Source organism: Protopterus annectens, chromosome 1.part0 (genome assembly GCF_019279795.1).
Source record: "Protopterus annectens isolate FY-2018-M chromosome 1.part0, PAN1.0, whole genome shotgun sequence".
NCBI lineage: Eukaryota > Metazoa > Chordata > Ceratodontiformes > Protopteridae > Protopterus > Protopterus annectens.
Window position 1 is genome coordinate 1,049,093,290 of NC_056725.1, and position 7,189 is coordinate 1,049,100,478.

A 7,189-nucleotide genomic window follows, 5' to 3' on the forward strand; every position below is an offset into this window, starting at 1 on the left:
TGCTAATACGGAATGTGGCAGGGCCCAGGCTGGAGTGAAAGTATAGCATTGTCACTCCTGAGGGCAGATGGTATTATTTTTGAAAGGCAGGTTTTCAGGCTTCAGTAGTGCAGTAAATGTAACCATCTATAAAGGAGAGTCAGAGATGTCCTTACCTGTGGAAGATACTGGAATTACTGATGGGAGGGCACTGATGTCAGTGACTGATCATGAGGCTGGTGTTCTAAATGAGGTGCAGTTCACTGCTGTGATCAAGGGGATGTTAGGAGCTATAGGGGTTTATTTTATTTCATTATTTATTTAAGAAGGTCTGAATGGGTTGGACACCCCTTTTCAGTATTGCCTCATTGAGAAGATCTCCAAAAAAGTGACAATCAATATACAGTGTAAAGTGGAAATATATACAAATATACAGTGTACAGTTGAACACGTATACATGTAAGATATATAGATATAATAGACATAATAGAATATTGCATGACAATAAATTATATTATAGTACTAATTATAAGAACAACTATTGTGTATAGGGAAAAGGTTTACTATTATACACAGCTCTACTATGATTAGGGCAATTGCCTCAGAGATATTGATTCATTAATTGTTTCAGAATTTTGGATGATGATTTGCAGCAGGAATCATTCAGGTACAGTGACAAAGTGATTTTACTGCTGACGCACAGGCAGGATAATAGCACTTACTGGTGTATTGGGATAGTGCTGTGATGGGCAGGCTGCAGTCACTGATCAATGGAAAATGTGTTAAAAGTGCCCTAGGTTAATGATATGACAATGAGGTTGTGGGTAAGTTTATCTATGGCTGCTAATAGGACATATTTCTATAGTGAACTTGGTTAACATTTACTGCTGTGGTGGCTGGCTTCTTTAGGTTGCATACCCTGTATATTTGAATATTTTAAAACAAAGGCATTATACTTTGGAAAAATACTCAAGACAATTTCAGCAACAATTGTGATAAAGCAGTAGGTTTTGTAAAATATATTTAGAAGTTATCTGTAATTTAAATTAGTAATGCTGGGACGACCATGGTAAGAACAACACTGATGCAACTTTAGGATAAGTGATGTGGATAATAAAGCACTGATATAACTGGGGGATCAGTGCTGTGCACTGATATAACTGGGGATAAGGGGAGTGCTATATGGCTGGCTAATAAAACCACTGATGTAACTTGCTGATTGCTCTATATATAAGCATTATATGATGGGGGGGGAGTGCTGTGGATAGTAAAATCACTGATGCAACTGGAGGTAAGTGCTGTTGGATAATAAACCACTGATGTAACTGGGTGATAAGTGCTCTGGATAATATAGCACTGATCCAGCTGGGTGACAAGTGCTCTGGATAATAAAGCAGTGATGTAAATGGGGGATCAGTGCTGTGGATAATAAAGTACTGATATAACTGGGGGTAAGTGCTGTTGGCTAATAAAGCACCAATGTAACTGGGGGATAAGTGCTGTCAGGTAATAAAGCACTGATGTAACTGAGGGATAAGGGCTGTGGATAATAAAGCACTGATGTAACTTAGTGATAAAAGTTGTTGGATAATACATCACTGATGCATCTCTGGATAAGTGCTGTGGATAATCAAGCTCGTTGGCCTGTGCTTTGGCTGTGACATGACTGGAGATTGCTGCAAATGGTAGAAAGGCAGTGTTATCATTTTGAGGGTTCTTGTTTTCATCCGGATGCCACATTGCTAGTGCAGTTTGATACAGCAGTTCTGAATGCAATAACTGGCAAAAAGTTTGATATGATTTTTTGGTGGCATTTGGTACCATGAGTGAGCATGCTGTCTTACAGATGTCACCATGTAACACAGCATAACCAAGATTTTGGTGTATGTGTATGGAACTCAGTTAAATATATATTGGCTTGTGTTACAACTAACCTTGTCTGGTGCCATTCTGTGATACTTGTGTTGAAAATTATTACTCAAACATTGAAAACATCTGTTTCCCACCCTCTTCATTTGTGTCATTCATCCAAGATAAACTTGTAACTATTTGTGCTATGTAAATAAGATGCTTGCTTATAAAATTACTTACCTTAGCCCTCCCCTCATATTCCAGTTAATAAAGCAGGTAATGGGTAGGTACTATAATAACTCATCATTGTATTCTTATACTGCAGTTGTTTCACTTTACACCTTGAGGGCATATATAGGTAAATATTTATTTTCAAACGGAAGATCAAGGTAACCCAGACCATGTGGATATCTATGCATTAGCTAGTATTCCCTGAAAGTAGAATATATATTTATCACAGGCTGTAATTCACTTATCCTTACATATTTATTTGAAGTTTGGAAATAAAGTGTGTGTGTGTGTGTATACACTGAGCACACTGATCTGGTGTAGGAAACAGAAGTATTTCCTTTTAAAAAATATTGCTAGAGCAATGCAACAGGATTTCAATTATTGCGCTAGGTGGAAAATTATCATATTTATAGCACACAACAAAGTGGACAATTCCAGCACTTTATTTTATTTTTTTTTTCGGTTTCATTGAAGCCCAGAAATGTGAAATTATTAACAGTACCAGCAAACCTGTTTTAAAGAAAATGCTAGCAACGTATTATTATTTCCCTACAGGAGAAAACACATTTTTTCGAGCCTTTAGAGGTGCAGAGATAGAGGCTGTCCTTCAGCTGCGCATACTCAGAACGCACGGCATCAAGTAACCAGGTTGGTTTGCACTAAAAAAAATCTTAGCAAATGTATGGAGTGAGTGCGTGATGCACAGGGGCTGACGCGAAGGCACTACATCTATTCTGCAGCAGCACATCGTGTAGCCTCCAGCAGCAGCAAGAGCAGCGACATCTCTGGCGCTTCCACGGGATCTACGCCTAAATCTCGACCGGGTCCCCGACTCAGTCAAGTTAACAGGAACCCTGCTAATTCGGAGTCTCACATACTACAGCCACTTCGTGTTTCCTTAACTGGCATACATATCTTCTTCGTTAACCCACCGGGAAAGGTGAGTCCAAATGATTCCATGCAAGTTGGAGCGTACGTACCCCTTCCTGTCTTCGCACAGGACATGGCAGCATGGAGGGGGGCAATTGGCAGCACCTCCAGGACCTCACTTTCAGGAAATTACTAATCAGTCTAGAATGTGATAAAAATGTTTATGGAGACCAGGTGACATTTAGAAAATAGGCACCGCAGATTGCAGCCGACATTTCGGCTTTGCTTTTTAAAGATACAGGCTGCCCAGCTGGCATGGAAGCGAAAAGTAACTGTTTGATCCAAGCCCTAACAGTGCTTTAGGCACTGGAGTACACATTTATCTGCTTCTGTAATACTACAGCAGATGTCAGGCTATGGGGTCAAAACGTGTATATAGTGAGCATTTGCACTGAAACACACACGCACACACACACCTGCCTACCTGGTGTGTCAATCATTGCCCGACCTCTGCTTGCAGATCAATTTGCTCTTTATGCTGGAATCGTGCGTCCCGAAGTTAATGCTGAATTGTGTTGTTGCAATTTATATGTTGTAAGTTCAGCTTTTTTTTTTTTTTTTTTGTGATGTGGCCGGTCTGTGCTTTATAATGACTATAACTGAAAAAAAGTGTTTGATCTAGTCTGTGTAGTATATCTGCATTTCTTGCCATTTCGTTGTTGGTCTAGTTTGCCCAAGCCACATTTTATTATAACTAATAAATAAAAAATGCTATACCACCAGCAGTAAATGGAGTAGTAGTGAAAACAAGCCTTTGCTTGTTGTATGCAATAGTTGACTCCCGCCTACTAGCTGCCTGTGCAAGTGACATGGATACATTCCAAAAATAACAGTGCGTCTTTTCAACTGAACTGTATATTGACTTTATTTTATTTTATTTTTTTTATTTCCTCACACTAATGCATGCCTGTACTTGTCTGGGGTGACACCTAACAGATAAATCCTCATTGCAGGGCTAAGGTGATGGATCGCAGTACATAATGTGCCTTTGTACTCTGAAGGGAAACAGCTGCCTTGCAGACCTACTGCGGCTATTGGGAGTTTTGTCTGCTTAAGTTGAAAAAATATAAAAAAACAAGTTCTGTGCTCAAAAAAATCCACGAATCTATGTCTGCACCTTTTTGTCGTTGCTGTTTTTTGAAATTGTAAATTGGGGGGGGGGGGGGTGTCAAACGCAATGCCTCCTGCGCATCTTTACAGTTACACGATGGAGAAGCACTCTAATATTTGATGCTTTGTACCGATCAACGCAAGATCGAAGATGCATCTTAGTTTTTTTTTTTCGTAAATCCTAGACCTGGTTGGTAATACTGCTCCAATAAATTCATGCTATTCCGATTATGATATTAGGTTTTTATGGACTGCCATTATAAATATAAGAGCCGGTGAACTCAGATAGTTTCAAACATCTGCCAAGGCAGGTACCACAAAGGACAGATAGATACCTTGGTTACAAGACCTGGAAGAAGATAACAGACTTTAGTGCATTTATTGCTTTTTTTCCCTAAAACAGTGGTTTTGTTTACTAAAGAAGTGCTTGTTTCAGAGGCTCAAGGTCAAACTAGCTTTGCAAACGTGCAGCGTATTTGTTGTGATTTGCAGTGCTGAGGCACCAGGATGGCCATTTCACAGTAGGCTGGATGAAGCTTTTATTCCAGGCTGAGGAAGCTGCACATTATGCACGACGCTGCGCATTGGTTGGCTGGCATGGGGATGGGATGAAGATGGAAAGCTCTTGGAGTTTCGCTCTTTTGTTTGCCAGGATGCAGGAGGGGGAAGAGGAGGATGGTTGTGGATATCGTGATAAGGGCAAGAAGATCATATTCTATACGCATAAAAAGTGTACTGGTAGTGGATATTTGCAGTTCGTTTTGCCATTTTATTTAATCATATCTATAGTCAAGGGATATGTACCAGCTAAAACAGGGAGATATGTGACGTGAAAAATACAATTACACACAATCGCAGGTTATTTTTGATAAAGCATTTACAAGGTTTGGATTGTACACTTTTGAGATTGGTTTAAATGGTCGGGTGCGTCTTTTCTTTGATTTACAGAATTACAGCTGAGTGGCTGAACAAGCTTACAAATAAAATCAGACAAATCCAGCACAGCCATAATTATTTGAAAGGGTAAGCTAGTGGAATATTTTTCTAACAGGGAAAAATCATATATGCAGCCCCTGCACTGATTATACTTTTTCATTCACTCTTTGATGAGGATGTCTTGGGCCACCACCAGCTGTATTAAAATGCTATGTTAAATTTAGTAAACAATGTGATTTAATTTAATTTAGTTAATATTTTGGAGGCTATTGTATAACAGCATATGAAAGATGTTTTTTTAAGTGTCAGTGTAGGATCTTACTAGCAGATGATCTGAGAACTGATTTTCTAAAATGTGTACCTAAATCTTACATTCAGTTAGCAGTGACATGGCAAACCAAAAACAGGTGTATTACTAAGACAGGAATTCCCCCACTTATAAAATAAAGTCTGTTTAAATATAATTGTTGTGATATTTTAAAAAGTGTACATGTGTACAAAATTTGAATAAATTGCTGCAGAAATACTAAATTCAACAAAATGTGTGCTCTAGCTGTAAATATACTTCAGAGATAAAAGGATAAATATTACACTACTTGAATCAGGTGTTTCAAAGAAATGTGATCAGGTGTAGCCAGGAATTTACAATTTGTACTCAAAGCTAATGATGTTGGCGGAACTACTCATATATTATTTTAAAAATGTAGTTAACCCTCAAAATGCTACCTGTAGACATATAGGAAGGGGGTACGTTATTTTCAGCTATTACTATTTATTCCCATAAAAAAAAACTTTTCTTAGGAATGTATTCTTTTCATACCAGCATTCTTTGTATATCTGTATACTGTAAGTAATCTTTTACACAGTTCTAAACATTCTCTGGTTTTTGAGTGTTGAAGTTTCCAAGAGATGCTCAGAAAAAAATGTACTCATTTGAGAACACTGAGTATGCCAGACTACATACTTGGGATTATTAAATGTGTCTGGAAAGCTTACATTTTGTAAGATGATTGCAACCAGCTTCTGGAATGAAATATGAAATTCTACCCATTCTAGATAATAGCACAGTTGTGCTTAGCAGACTCTACAAAGTTTTCTTAAATGAAAATTATACAGCCTCTTTACACAGGCCTTTTCTGGAAATACAGGTAGGCTGACACCCAGGCGTATGGGTGTCTTTGGGATACTCTTTTATTTATTTTGGTAAACAGATAAAACCCACCAATCTAAAAGATTATTTACAGGGACTTTACATAAAAAAAATCACAGTACAAACAATAGGGATTATTATTGCAATCTAGTGAGATGTACAGCTGTGTGCGTGTGTGTGTGTGTGTGTGTGTGTGTGTGTGTGTGTGTGTGTGTGTGTGTGTGTGTGTGTGTGTGTGTGTACATGCTTTTAAGTGCATGTCTGTGTATAGGTGTATTTTTCTATTCATATATGTGGGAGTACTGCAGATGTTCAAGTCTCAGTCACTCGAAAACCACTGTGAAACTGGAATACAAGTTTGTACTATCGCCTGTGGAGTGGGAGCAGGTTGATAATTTTAGGTTAAAGGAGCAAAGGAAGAGTTTTGGGTTTAAGGAGTGGGAAAGGGTTTTAGATTTATGGGGTGGGAAAGGGATTTCCAGTTTAGGGAGCTGAAAGGAGTTTTAGGTTTAGAGAAAGGAAAGGGACTTTTACGTTTAGGGAGTTGGTGGAGAGTTTTATGTTTAGGAGTGATCGGGAAATTTATTTTTAGGGAGATAATAGAGTGATTGGATACTTTAGGGTTAAGGATGGGGAGTGGAAGTTTAGGATAAGGGAATAAGGACTTGAGCTGAGAACAGGGTGGAAGTTTTAGGGTTAGAAATTAGCTTAGGGAAGGCCTATACAGTTGTATAGGGTTGGGTGTGGAGAGAGCTTTGCAAGAGTGGGAGATCAGGTTAGTGGGAGTGCGAGCTTTTGCTTTCTTGAGCAAGTGGCAGGGAGCACGCGTATAACGAGTTACTAGCAAGTCAGCACCTGTAGTAGACTCTATGTTAGTGTGTGTGTGTGTGTGTGTGTGTGTGTGTGTGTGTGTGTGTGTGTGTGTGTGTGTGTGTGTACCACTATGTATATAGATTTCCCTTTACTCTATGGCCACTGCAGTGGGGGATTGTCCTCGGACAT

At 38.9% G+C, this 7,189-nt stretch overlaps 1 protein-coding gene across 1 annotated transcript in view; it reads left to right on the forward strand.

Moving 5' to 3' along the window:
- Nucleotides 1-2,726: 2,726 nt before the first annotated feature.
- Nucleotides 2,727-7,189, forward strand: part of VSNL1 (visinin like 1) — a 900,977-nt gene continuing 896,514 nt past the window's right edge. The window contains exon 1 of the mRNA XM_044064864.1: nucleotides 2,727-3,001. The gene's annotated coding sequence lies outside the window, so the exon portion shown is untranslated. The remainder of the gene's footprint in view (nucleotides 3,002-7,189) is intronic.